The sequence below is a fragment of the Pinus tabuliformis genome, chromosome 9 (assembly GCF_031772625.1).
Source record: "Pinus tabuliformis cultivar Carrire ecotype Pingquan chromosome 9, CPIR1, whole genome shotgun sequence".
In the NCBI taxonomy this organism is placed as follows: Eukaryota; Viridiplantae; Streptophyta; class Pinopsida; order Pinales; family Pinaceae; genus Pinus; species Pinus tabuliformis.
Window position 1 is genome coordinate 984,825,071 of NC_142307.1, and position 14,616 is coordinate 984,839,686.

Here is a 14,616-nt window from a genome sequence, read left to right on the forward strand (position 1 = left end):
GGCGATGGCTTGTTGAACAATTTTATAGCAAGATCTCACTGTGGGAATTCAGATCATTATCTCTGGGTGGTAGGGTCGTCCTTGCCAAATCTGTCTTGACGCAGTTATCGGTCTATTGGGCTCACCTTTTTCTTCTTCTAGCTAGTATTATCCAGGCCATCAACAGGATCTCTGCCAATTTTATATGGGGGGCAAAAGCTGAAAGAGGAAAAATCCATCTCACAAAACTGGATCTCTTATCTTTGCCAAAATAATTTGGTGGATGGGGTCTGATGGACATAAGACTCTTTGGAAAAGCTCTTGTCTATAAATCCTTATGGAGAGGCATCTTTGACTCAAATCCCTGGAGCGCTATTATCTGCCAAAAATATCAAAAAGGAAGAAGCTTGGAATTCTGGTTCAGGTTCGGCTCCATTGGTATCCAGCAGGGGTCTGCTATTTGGCTTAGTTTCAGGCGAATTCAGCAATACTTTCTAAACAATCTCAAATGGAAGATCTTTTCTGGCCGGAAAATCCTCATTGGTTTCGACTCTTTTGCTGGCTTCAGGGGTAATTTGCAGGTTCCAGCTCCTCTTCTTTTTTATCTCCACAGATTTGGTATTTTCACTTGGAACAGAGTTATCAAGGAATGGAGAGGGCCCTCTCCTTCGCTTAAGGATGCTGGCGATCTTGGTATTCCGCAGGCCCTATCTTTCCTATGGGATAACCTCAAAATCTCCCTCGAACAGGGTGGCTTAAAGCGGTCTAGGATTGATGACCATATGGTATGGTCTTTATCTCTCTCTAACTCTCGAGCCAATGTTAAGGACATTTACTTGGACCTCACCTCCAAAAAATTCAGGCTGGCTAGACAGATTTTTCCAGAGTTCTAGTGGAAACTTAGCTGCCCCCTCAAAGTGATTATATTCTCTTGGTTAGTCTATTACAACAAAAATTTATCTTGGGATACCTTGAGAAAGCGTTCTTGGCACGGACCCAGCAGATGTGTCTTATGCAAAATGGAGGAGGAAACAAATTATCCTTTGTTTTTCAAGTGCATGGTCTCCCAACAAATCTGGTATGAATTAGCTCTGTTTTTTTCTTTTCCGCATCTAAACTTCATCTCTGTTGATGCAGATTTTGCCTGGTGGGGAAGACAAGAAGCTGATAAGCGACCAATCCTTCCCATCACTATATGGTGCCTTTGGAAGTGGAGGAACTTAAAAATCTTTGAGGATTCAAGTATCTCCTCTAAATATGTTCTGTCTTCTATCTCAGCTCTTTTTCCTACTATCTGATGAATGCAGTGCATGTGGAGATTAATTTTGGTTTTTTGTCCTTGATGTTTCGGAGGGCTCTCATCTTTCTGTATTGTGTCCTTAAGTTTTTGTTGCTTCAGGTCTCCGACTGATATCATGTTGAATGCACAAGCGATCTTCTTATGAGATCCATCAGAACATCTTGTATATATTGCCTCAATATAATATAGTGCTTTTTTTCTTTCTGAAAAAATTTGCAATTGAATTCAAATCCTATATATCTATCCTAGAAAGGAAGCGTGTGAACATTTTCAATATTATGAGTTTTTTCATCATCCCATTTCACATGATAATGATTTTTATGGTTTTGCTTACAATAGTTCACTATTTAAATCGATGAACAATAAGAGCTCATTTTTTTTAAATGTAATCCCTTTACAAAATAAAAAATATCAAATTTGCATTTTTAGGTTTTTCAGTAGAGTGAAAATTTAAGAGTAGTTTAAAATTTATACCATTTAGTTTTTTCTGAACATATTTTCCAATCATTTTTATCTAAAAATGAGTCTAGATTTTCTTCTTTTTTTAACTAGAGGAATCTACAATTGAGCCTGTTTCGTACTCACGTGACATGAGGTTGATTTCAATCGCTACCATCTAGGTGCCTACATACATCCCTTTCATAGACATAGGTAAGTCGAGGGGATTTGAACCTTGAATCTCTTGGTAAATGACACTTCATTTTCATAACATTTACTAATTGATTTCCCCCCACGGGCTTCAAACAGTATCACAGGCTTGTCTAGAATTTATTAAAATAATAAATTTGAATTGTTAAGTCTGTATAATCTAGATATTCCAATCTTTTTTTATTAACTACATCTATTTATATATTCAAAAATACAATCTGAATACCCTAAAACTATATTTTTTTTGAAATAGTAATTGATGAATTAATAACTTTTAAGGACTAATTCATCCATGATAAGGGTGTTATTTAACATGTCAGGAATGACAGAAGACATGATTGGAATGCCAAGGATGAGAGTGGAGCATGGGGTGGTGAACATAGAGCACGATGTCAGACCATACACTTGGCACCTTTGTGATACTGCGTGGCGAATATTGTCTTGATCCTAGGTTAGGGGACAATTACTTGGGTCTCATCAATATAAATTCTCGCAGGTGGGAGTGGTTGAGGTGGAGTATGTTATACCATTTTGCACCTAGGATTATCACACAACAGAAGAAATGATTTGGTTCTCTGAGGAAGGATCAATTGTGCTCATGGGGGATCCTGACATTTAAATATGTGAGCTCAATGATGAGCACATAATTTATGGGAGGTTTAGGGTTTTAAAGTGTGTGTCACACATGACAAATGTCCTTCCCTTGACTTTGCAAACCCTGGTATTATCTTTCAAAAGCAAGAATCAACTTTGTCAACTACCCTTTATAATTGCATGGGGGTCTCTTGTGAGTGGCGAAATTGTTATGTTTATTGGGGTGGTGATGAGGGTTTCACCAAGCCATGTGGCTCTTAGTATATACCTCACCTATATTCAATTTCAGTGGAAGGGTCATTTCCTAATTGTTCTCATCTGGTTCTTATGTTTGATTTTGTTGTCACATCATCTTCCAAACCTCTATTTCTTGTTTCGAATGTTTATGAGAGGGTCAATGTTTTTCGTTCTCTGCATCTAGAGTAGAGGAATTGGTCCATCCTTTTAATTGGCGACAGTTTTGTCCTCCTCGTCACTTCAAGGCACATACTGAGAAGGGATATCCTTTAATTTCTTGGTTTTGGTTTATGGGATTTAATACCCATACAAGTTCTCTATCTAGTTTTAACAGGGGGATTTGGCCTCCTAACATAATACTCTCAAGTTATTCCCTCTTGCCTTTTATGATTTTTTCTCAAGTTAGAGTTTATTTGTTGATACAACCCGTGGGGGTGTGGAAGTCTTGGGGTTTTCCATTATTCCAGTATGGCTGGACAATTTCTCCCTCCACTCTTTACACCTTTGTGGAAGATACCTATGTAGTTGGGTTTATTTCCTCCCTTATCATCATCAATCCCTTGTTTGGTTCACATCTGTATTATGGTCATTTATCTTACCATTATCCCTCTGCTCCAATCAATCCTTGCCAGAGAATGCCAAGTACATAGGTGGAACGACAGGCTCATCTTCCTCACACCAGTGACTATTTAGGTGGGAGTCAGTTGTGAATTACTTTGACTCAATCCCTCCAGAACTAAGGAAGGAAATTCTTGTAACGGCCCTGGTGAAAATTCCATGTAACTAAAGTTAATAAAGGAAAAATAATAACCACGATTATGGGACATTTATTCCAAGTTGAATGTTGGGCAAGACATCCTAGTGTGGGTGTTCATTTGGTTTATTATGGCTAAACAGATTGTCAAAGGCAATGACAAAGGATTTGGAAAGGCAAAATGGCATTTTTCGCAATTTATTTATGAAAATAATGGAAATTAGGAGAAAATGAAGGTGAAAGGTGACAGGTTGCATGTGAGGAGGAAAATGAAGGAAAATAATGGAAAAATGAAGAAAATAGAGGCCACATTAATAAAAAGCCTTCTTAATATCACTTGGTACCTTTTGTTAGTTTAGTTTTGGAGCTTTCTCTCTATTCTTTCTCTCTCACACTCTTGGACACTTAGAGTATTCTTGGAGCACTTCAACATTGGATCAAGAAAGGGAAGGAAGGCAAAGAGGAAGTAAAGATCATGCAACGAAGAGTAGGATTAAGCAACTACAACGGGTTTACTTGTAGGTATCAATTTGCATGTGTGATTTACTTGCTATATTTGGCATGCATGGTTATGCATGTATGTTCTTGGTTCTCTTGTTGTCATTGGCATGGGTTTATACAAGTGTGACAATGTTCTTTGGACTTGCCTTGCCGTTTCCGACTAGCCTTGAAGTGATGGGTTCCCATGTTTTGGTGGAACTGGATTTACGGATGGATTTGAATCTTAGTGAAGTGGATCTCTAAAAGGAAAAACACATGGACTAGTGACCCATGAACCAAACTATGGGTTACGATAAAGCTAAGTATTGTGTGCCTAGGAATCCTCGACTGGTGAATGTTGGGATATACGATAAAGCCTAGAGGTGGTTGCCCTTGATCAAGCCTAGGAATCCTTGCTGGTGAATGGCGAGATATACGGTAAATCCTGGTTGGTGGTATCTCAATCATGACCTAGTGACCCTTGAATTAGACTGTGGGTTAAGGTAAAGCTTAGGGACTAGGAGGCAGTAAGTTTCCTCATGGTGTAGGTGGAGAAATCTGGTGGCATCCATGCTCATTCGGTTCTTATTTCGGTTATGAGTCCCACATTCATGCTTGGAATATGGCATGAGAGTGATTGCATGAAGAGATACTTGACTTAGCCAATCCATGGTCGGATGGAACGTGGTAGTCCCATACCGGGTTGGCTTTTGCATTCATTAATAAGAGTTCCTTTCCTTTGCATTCTATGAACAAATGTATTGGTTCATATGTGGCACTTATGGCTGTTGTATCCTCATTATTTTTGTTGTTTATATGGTGGTTATGAATATGTTTCATGACAATGAAAATGTATGGTTCTCATCATTTTTTGATTTGCAAATGATTGAGAATGAATCTATGACCTAATATATGATAATGCAGATAATGTGATAATGCATCAACGCTTCTTCGCGATTCTTAGATAAGTATAAGACTCATGTGCTCAGATATGTTATTAGGACTTGTAGAATTCATATTTGTGACATGTTTGACGAAATGCCTGTCATGGCTAGTAGGGGTCTCGTTAAGTCTTTTTTCAAGAATTTGTATTGGCATTATTGTCTCTATGTTTCTTTTCATTTATGTAAATTCCATGAATTTTTGGGCAGTGACTAGGTCCTAGCCCTGGAATTTAACCTTAAATATCGTAGTTGTTGGCATAGCATTGGAAGAAAAAGGCTACAATTGCACTTAGGTAGGCTCATGGGAGTAACTGGGACCCTTAGTCGCTTGGAGGGATTGGCAAGACAATGATTGGGGCTCTAGGTCCTTCAACTGCTAAGTTTATTCAGGGGTTGGTCACCTGGAAAGGTGGGGTAGCTCCTGGAGGTTCTATAGGATGTGGGGATGGTCAGTTTGGTTATGTTTTGTTGCTTCCACTTCCTTAAGGTGACCTATGAGGTTGAATAAGTTCATAGTAGCCTCTCGTCACATGTTGACCCGGATTGGCTGGTTACTTGGGTAGATGTGGGAGGAGGGTGTTACAAAGTGGTAAAGAGCATGGTTCACCCATTAGAATGGATGGGTAGTGTGTTGGTAATGGATTCATGTCAGTTTCATATGTGTTATTATGTTTATGGTCCATGTACGTGTTGTGTATGCATGGTGTTGGGTATGATTGTAGTCGTGTTACCATGTGAAAGTTGATGGTGTCATTCTTGAATGCAATTGTTGTGAATATATGACAGATGTGCACTAATTATGCATGTCAATGTTTGTATGTAATGTGTATATGTGTGTGTCATACATATGTTTTTATGCATACAGTGATATGATTGTAGTTGTCATGCATGAGGTCATTATGTGTGGTTGATATGGTCATGCATTGATGACTAGACTGTGGTTAGGATCATATATATATATTGTTATGCTTATGTTTATATATGTATTATGCTAAGTTGGTAGGTCTTGAAGATGAGATATTGTCCCCGAGTTATACTAAGGTACATTGGTTTGTTTATGATTTGGTTTAGCTGACATAGTATGCCTTGCAGGAAGAAATCAAGATGACAAGCAAGATGGTAGACTACAAAGATTCTCCCTATGAATCAAATGAGCAACGTGGTGTTGGGCACTCTTCTAACTTAGCAGACACATTGAGGAGTTTGAAGGAATAAATAAGGAGTTGTAAAGAAGATAATGACAAAATCATGCATGCACAAGAGAAACAAGTAGAAGTCAATGCAGTAATCCTTCAGAGTTTGTCAGAATTGCATAGACAGGGGCCACTCTGGATCAGCTATGGACAGGAGGATGGGACTAATGGGGCATATGTCAGTGAATCTCATGGTGGTCACAATTCATATAGAGATGACACGATCAGAGATGGTAGATTCTTGGATACTCCGGATAGGAGAGGTGATGGACACACGTATTATTCTAGTTCTGGTTCTAACATGCATTGTGATCGTCATCATTATCACCCTTACAGGAGGAGTGATAGGGGATACTTGCTAGATGAATTTAAGAAAGCAAAGCCACCTACTTTTGATGGAGAGTTGAAGAAGCTAGAGGATGCAGAGGCTTGGTTACTTGGCATGAATAAGTTCTTTGAACTGCATGAGTACACAGAGAATATGAAGGCCATAATAGTTATCTTCAGCCTGAAAGGTAAATAAAACATCTGGTGGGAAGATGTAAAATAGGCCAGAGACATCAAGATAGAGGAGTTGAGTTGGCATGAATTCAAAAGGCTCTTAGAAAGAAGTACTTGTCAGAAAGGTACTACAACAACAAAGCCAATGAATTCTATGAGCTTAAAATGGGATTGATGACAGATGAGGAGTATACGACCAAGTTCCTGGAGCTATTGAGATATGTATCATATATTAAGGATGAAAAGGATAAAGTTAATAGATTTGTTAGTGGATTTCCATTAGCATTTAGAGATCAGACTGAGTATGATAAGCCTCAGACATTTAAGGAAGTTATTAGGAAGTTGAAGAATTGTTATGAGCAGTCAAAGCATAAGAATGATTCTCAACAAGGATGGAAAGGGAAAGATAAAAGTAAAGGTAAATGGAATATGAAAAGAACAAAGCCTCATAATGTAGAAGAGAAAGAGAATGGTGCACCACAGGAATTTCAATGTAGCTACGCAAGGACATGGGTCACAATTACATAATAATGGTGACGGTACAAGATAGTTGGAGTGTTGGACATGTTGTAAGGAGCATCTGAGGAAAGATTGTCCACATAATCAGGGTGGTAGGCCTCAGATCTATAGTGCACAAATATTTTGGATGTTGGGCAGAGCATTCCTCGTCTCTATGCAACGATGGATAATAAGTAGGAAAATCATCAGGCATCTATCATTGAGATGGACGGTAAGTTGTGTGATCAAATGGTTTCTATTTTGATTGACCCTAGATCTAATTATAGTTATGTTAACCCTTACTTGGTGGATAAGTATGGTTTGAATAAAAAAGTGCATGTAGAATCTTGGTTAGTGCAGTTGGCTACAAGTACCAAGACGAGAGTTCATCATTGGGTAAGAGCTTGTGCATTTGGATTGACTGGTTTGCCTACTTCAACACATTTGAATGTATTACTGTTGGGGTCATATATTATGTTTTTGGGTATGGACTCACTATATATTCGTAGGACCAAAATGGACTATTATGACAAAGCCATTGAATGATTGGACAACAATGGGGAGCGGAGAATCTTGCAGGGTAAGAATAAAACAACATCATTTAGGACGGTGACAACTGTGAAGGCAAAACGTAGTCGAAAAAAAGGGTGTGTTATTTGCAGTACACATTTCAAGTAATAAAGGTAAGGAGGATGAGGATGCAGAGATATTGAGTAGGTACTCAATATTGCAGCAGTTTCAAGATTTGTTTCCAACGGAGATCTCAGAATTCATTCCTCATAGGGAAGTAGATTTTTCTATTGAATTGGTACCAGGGGCAACACCAGTATCAAAGGCACGGTACAAGATGTGCACTCCAAAGTTAGTAGAGCTGAAGTTGCAGTTGAAGGAAATGTTGGACAAAGGATACATTAGGCAGAGTGTATCACCGTGGGGTGCACCAGTATTGTTTGTAAACAAGAAGGATGGTACTCTCAGGTTATGTGTCGAATACAGGAAGTTGAAAAAGGTGACCATCAAGAAAAAGTATCCGTTGCCGAGGATTGATGACTTATTTGATCATTTGGGTTTATTGCCTCCCTTATCATCGTCAATCCCTTGTTTGGTTCACATCTGTATTATGGTCATTTATCTTATCGTTATCCCTATGCTCCAATTGATCCTCGCCAGAAAATGCCAAGTGCAGAGGTGGAAAGACAGGCTCATCTTCCTCACACCAATGAGTATTTAGGTGGGAGTCAGTGACAAATTACTTTGACTCAATCCCTCAAGAAGTGAGGAAGGAAATTCTTGTAACGGCCCTGGTGAAAATTCCATGTAAAGAAAGTTAATAAAGGAAAAACAATAACCACGGTTATGGGAAATTTATTCCAAGCTGAATGTTGGGCAAGACATCCTAGTGTGGGTGTTAATTTGGTTTATTATGGCTAAAAAAATTGTCAAAGGCAATGACAAAGGATTTCGAAAGGAAAAATGGCATTTTTGGCAATTTATTTATGAAAATAATGGAAATTAGGAGAAAATGAAGGTGAAAGGTGACAGGTTTCATGTGAGGAGGAAAATGAAGAAAATAGAGGCCACATTAATAAAAATCCTTCTAAGGATCACTTGGTACCTTTTGTTAGTTTAGTTTTGGAGCTTTCTCTCTATTATTTCTCTCTGACACTCTTGGACACTTAGAGTTTTCTTGGAGAACTTTAGCATTGGATCAAGAAAGGGAAGGAAGACAAAAAGGAAGTAAAGATCATGCAATGAAGAGCAGGATTAAGAAGCTACAACTAGTTTACTTGTAGGTATCAATTTGCATGTATGATTTACTTGCTATATTTGGTATGCATTGTTATGCATGTGTGTTCTTGGTTCTCTTGTTGTCATTGGCATGGGTTTTTCCAAGTGTGATAATGTTCTTCAACCTTACCTTTCCATTTTTTAATAGCCTTGAGGTGATGAATTCTCATGTTTTGGTGGAACTAGATTTACAGATGGATTCGAAGCTTAGTGAGGTGGATCTCTGAAAGGAAAAACACATGGCCTAGTGACCCCTGAACCAGACTATGGATTGCAGTAAATCCATTGGCCCAGTAACCCCTGAACCGGACTATGGGTTACGGTAAAGCTAGGTATTATGTGCCTAGGAATCCTTGACTGGTGAATGGTCTATGTACTAGTTGTGTATGCATGATGTTGGGTATGATTGTAGTCGTGTTACCATGTGAAAGTTGATGGTGTCATTCTTGAATGTAATTGTTGTGAACATATGACAGATGCGCACTAGTTATGCATGTCAATGTTTGTATGTTAAGTGTATATGTGTGTGTCATACATATGTTTTTATGCATACATTGATATGATTGTAGTTGTTGTGCATGAGGTCATTATCTGTGGTTGATATGGTCATGCATTGATGATTGGACTATGGTTAGGATGATATCTATATATTGTTATGCTTATGTTTATATATGTATTGTGCTAATTTGCTAGGTCTTTAAGATGAGATATCGTCCCTGAGTTATACTAAGGTACGTTGGTTTGTTTATGATTTCGTTTAGCTGACATAGTATGCCTTGTAGGAAGAAATTAAGATGACTAGCAAGATGGTAGACTACAAATATTCTCCCTATGAATCAAATGAGAAACGTGGTGTTGGGCACTCTTTTTGACTTAGTAGACACATTGAGGAGTTTGAAGGAAGAAATAAGGAGTTGTAAAGAAGATAATGAAAAAATCATGCAAGCACGAGAGAAACAAGTAGAAGTCAATGCAGTCATCCTTCAGAGTTTATCAGAATTGCAGAGACAGGGGCCACTTTGGATCAGCTATGGACAGTAGGATGGGACTAATGGGGCATATGGGAGTGAGTCTCATGGTGGTCACAATTCAGATAGAGATGACACGATCAGAGATGGTAGATTCTTGGATACTCAGGATAGGAGAGGTGATGGACACATGTATTATTCTAGTTCTGGTTCTGACATGCACTGTGATCGTCATCATTATCACCCTTACAGGAGGAGTGACAGGGGATACTTGCCAGATGAGTTTAAGAAAGAAAAGCCACCTACTTTTGATGGAGAGTTGAAGAAGCTGGAGGATGCAGAGGCTTGGTTACTTGGCATGGATAAGTTCTTTGACTACATGAGTACACAGAGAATATAAAGGCCATAATAGTTACTTTTAGCCTAAAAGGTAAAGAAAACATCTAGTGGGAAGATGTAAAATGGGCTAGAGACATTAGGACAAAGGATTTGAGTTGACATGAATTCAAAAGGCTCTTAAGAAGGAACTACTTGTCAGAAAGGTACTACGATAACAAAGCCAATGAATTCTATGATCTTAAAATGGGATCAATGACAGATGAGGAGTATACAACCAAGTTCCTAGAGCTATTGAGGTATGTATCATATATTAAGGATGAAAAGGCTAAAGTTAATAGATTTGTTAGTGGATTTCCATTAGCATTTAGAGATCAGATTGAGTATGATGAGCCTCAGACACTTGAGGAAGTTATTGGGAAATTGATGCACTGTTATGAGTAGTTAAAGCGTAAGAATGATTCTCAACAAGGATGGAAAGGGAAAGATAAAAGTAAAGGTAAATGGAATATGAAAAGAGCAAGGCCTCATAATGCAGAAGAGAAAGAGAATGTTGCACCACATAAGAAGTTCAATGCAGCTAGACGAGGACATGGGTCACAATTATAGAATAATGGTGACGGTACAAGACAGTTGGAGTGTTGGACATGTGGTAAGGAGCATCTTAGGAAGGATTGTCCACATAATCAGGGTGGTAGGCCTCAGATCTATAGTGCACAGATATTTTGGATGTTGGGCAGAGCATTCCTCGTATTTTGCAATGATGGATAACAGGTAGGAAAATCATTAGGCATCTATCATTGAGATGGACGGTTAGCTATGTGATCAAATGGTTTCTATTTTGATTGACCCTAGATCTAATTATAGTTATGTTAAACCCTTCTTGGTGGATAAGTGTGGTTTGAATAAAGAAGTGCATGCAGAATCTTGGTTAGTTCAGTTGGCTACAGGTACCAAGACGAGAGTTTATCATTGGGTAAGAGATTGTGTATTTGCATTGAATGGAATGCCTACTTCAACACATTTGAATGTATTACCGTTGGGGTCATATATTATGTTTTTGGGTATGGACTCACTATATATTCATAGGACCAAAATGGACTATTATGACAAAGCCATTGAGAGCTTGGATGACAATGGGGAGTGAAGAATCTTGCAGGGTAAGAAGAAAACAACATCATTTAGGATGCTGACAACTATGAAGGCAAAATGTAGTCGCAAAAAAGGGTGTGTTATTTGTAGTACACATTTCAAGTAATAAAGGTAAGGAGGATGAGGATGTAGAGATATTGAGCAGGTACCCAATCTTGCAGTAGTTTCAGGATTTGTTTCCAACGGAGATCTCAGAATTCATGCCTCACGGGGAAGTAGAATTTTCTATTGAATTGGTACATCAAAGGCACCGTACAAGATGTGCACTCCAAAGTTAGTAGAGCTGAAGTTTTAGTTGAAGGAAATGTTGGACAGAGAACACATTAGGCAGAGTGTATCACCATGGGGTGCACCAGTATTGTTTGTGAACAAGAAGGATAGTACTCTCAGGTTATGCATTGACTACAAGAAGTTGAAAAGTGAACATCAAGAACAAGTATTTGTTGTCGAGGATTGATGACTTATTTGATTAGTTGGGTTTATTGCCTCCCTTATCATCGTCAATCCCTTGTTTGGTTCACATCTATATTATGGTCATTTATCTTATCGTTATCCCTCTGATCCAATCGATCCTTGCCAGAGAATGCCAAGTGCAGAAGTGGAACGACAGGCTCATCTTCCTCACACCAGGGACTATTTAGGTGAGAGTCAATGGCGAATTACTTTGACTCAATCCCTCCAAAAGTAAGGAAGGAAATTCTTGTAATGGCCCTTGTGAAAATTCCATGTAAATAAAGTTAATAAAGGAAAACAATAACCACGGTTATGGGACATTTATTCCAAGATGAATGTTGGGCAAGACATCCTAGTGTGGGTGTTCATTTGGTTTATTATGGCTAAAAAAATTGTCAAAGACAATGACAAAGGATTTGGAAAGGAAACATGGAAATTTTGGCAATTTATTTATGAAAATAATGGAAATTAGAAGAAAATGAAGGTGAAAGGTGACAAGTTGCATGTGAGGAGGAAAATGATGCAAAATAATGGAAAAATGAAGAAAATAGAGGCCACATTAATAAAAATCCTTCTGAGGATTAGTTGGTACCTTTTGTCAGTTTAGTTTTGGAGATTTCTCTCTTTTCTTTCTCTCTCACACTCTTGGACACTTAGAGTTTTCTTGGAGAACTTCAGCATTGGATCAAGAAAGGGAAGGAAGGCAAAGAGGAAGTAAAGATCATGAAATGAAGAGTAGGATTAAGCAGCTACAACGGGTTTACTTGTAGGTATCAATTTGCATGTGTGATTTACTTGCTATATTTGGCATGCATGGTTATGCATGTGTGTTCTTGGTTCTCTTATTATCATTGGCATGGGTTTTTCCAAGTGTGACAATGTTCTTCAGCCTTGCCTTTCCGTTTCTGAATAGCCTTGAGGTGATGGGTTCTCATGTTTTGGTGGAACTGGATTTACGAATGGATTCAAAGCTTAGTGAGGTGGACCTCTGAAAGGAAAAACACGTGGCCTAGTGACCTCTAAACCAAACTATGGATTGTAGTAAATCCATTGACCCTGTAACCCCTGAACCAGACTATGGGTTACAGTAAAGCTAGGTATTGTGTGCCTATGAATCCTCAATTGATGAATGGTGGGATATATGATAAATCCTAGAGGTGGTTGCCCTTGATTAGGCCTAGGAATCCTTGCTGGTGAATGACAAGATATACGGTAAATCCTGGTCGGTGGTGTCTCGATCATGACCTAGTGATCCCTGAATTAGACTGTGGGTGGTGATAAAGATTAGGGACTAGGAGGCAGTAAAATTCCTCACGATGTAGCTGGAGAAATCTGGAGGCATCCATTCTCATTCGGTTCTTCTTTCAGTAGTGAATCCCACATTCATGCTTGGAATATGGCACGAGGGTGATTGGATGAAGAGAGACTTGACTGAGCCAATCTACGGTCGGGTGGAACATGGTAGTCCCATATCGGGTTGGCTTTTGCATTCATTAATAAGAGTTCCTTTCCTCGGTATTTTATGAACAAATGTATTGGTTCATATGTGGCACTTATGGCTATTGAATCCTCAATATTTTTGTTGTTTATATGTTGCTTATGAATATTTTTCATGACAGTGAAAATGTATGGTTCTCATCATGTTTTGATTTGCAAATGATTGAGAATGAATCTATGACCTAATATATGATAATGTAAATAATGTGATAATGAATCAATGCTTCTTAGCGATTCTTAGATAAGTATAAGACTCTTGCGCTCAGATCTATTATTAGGACCTGTAGAATTCATATTTGTTACATGTTTGATGAAATTTATGTCATGGCTAGTAGGTGTCCTATAAAGTCTTGGTTCAAGAATTTGTATTGACATTATTGTCTCTATGTTTCTTTTCATTTATGTAAATTCCATGAAGTTTTGGGTAGTGAATGTGTCCTAGCCCTGGAAGTTAACCTTAAATATCATAGTTGGCATAACATTGGAAGAAAAAGGATATAGTCGCACTTAGGTAGGCTCATGGGAGTAATTGGGACCCTTAGTTGCTTGGAGGGATTGGAAAGGCAACGATTGGGGATCTAGGTCCTTGAACTGCTAAGTTTATTTAGGGGTTGGTCACCTGGAAAGGTGGGGTAGCTCTTAGAGGTTCTATAGGATGTGGGGATGGTCAGTTTGGTTATGTTTTGTTAGTTCCACTTCCTTAAGGTGACCTATGAGGTTGAATCAGATCTCGTCACATGTTGACCCTGGTTGGCTGGTTACTTGGGTAGATGTGGGAGGAGGGTGTTACAGAGTGGTACAGAGCATGGTTCACCCCTTGGAATGGATGGGCAGTGTGTTGGTCATGCATTCATGTCAGTTGCATATGTGTTATTATGTTTATGGTCTATGTACTAGTTGTGTATGCATGGTGTTGGGTATGATTTTAGTCGTGTTGCCATGTGAAAGTTGATGGTGTTATTTTTGAATGTAATTGTTGTGAATATATGTCATATGTGCACTAGTTATGCATGTCAATGTTTGTAAGTTATGTGTATATGTGTGTGTCATACATATGTTGTTATGCATATAGTGATATGATTGTTGTTGTCATGCATGAGGTCATTATTTGTGGTTGATATGGTCATGCATTGATGACTGGACTATGGTTAGGATGATATCTATATGTTGTTATGCTTATGTTTATATATGTATTGTGCTAAGCTGATAGGTCTTGAAGATGATATATCGTTCGAGAGTTACACTAAGGTACGTTGGTTTGTTTATGATTTGGTTTAGCTGACATAGTATGCCT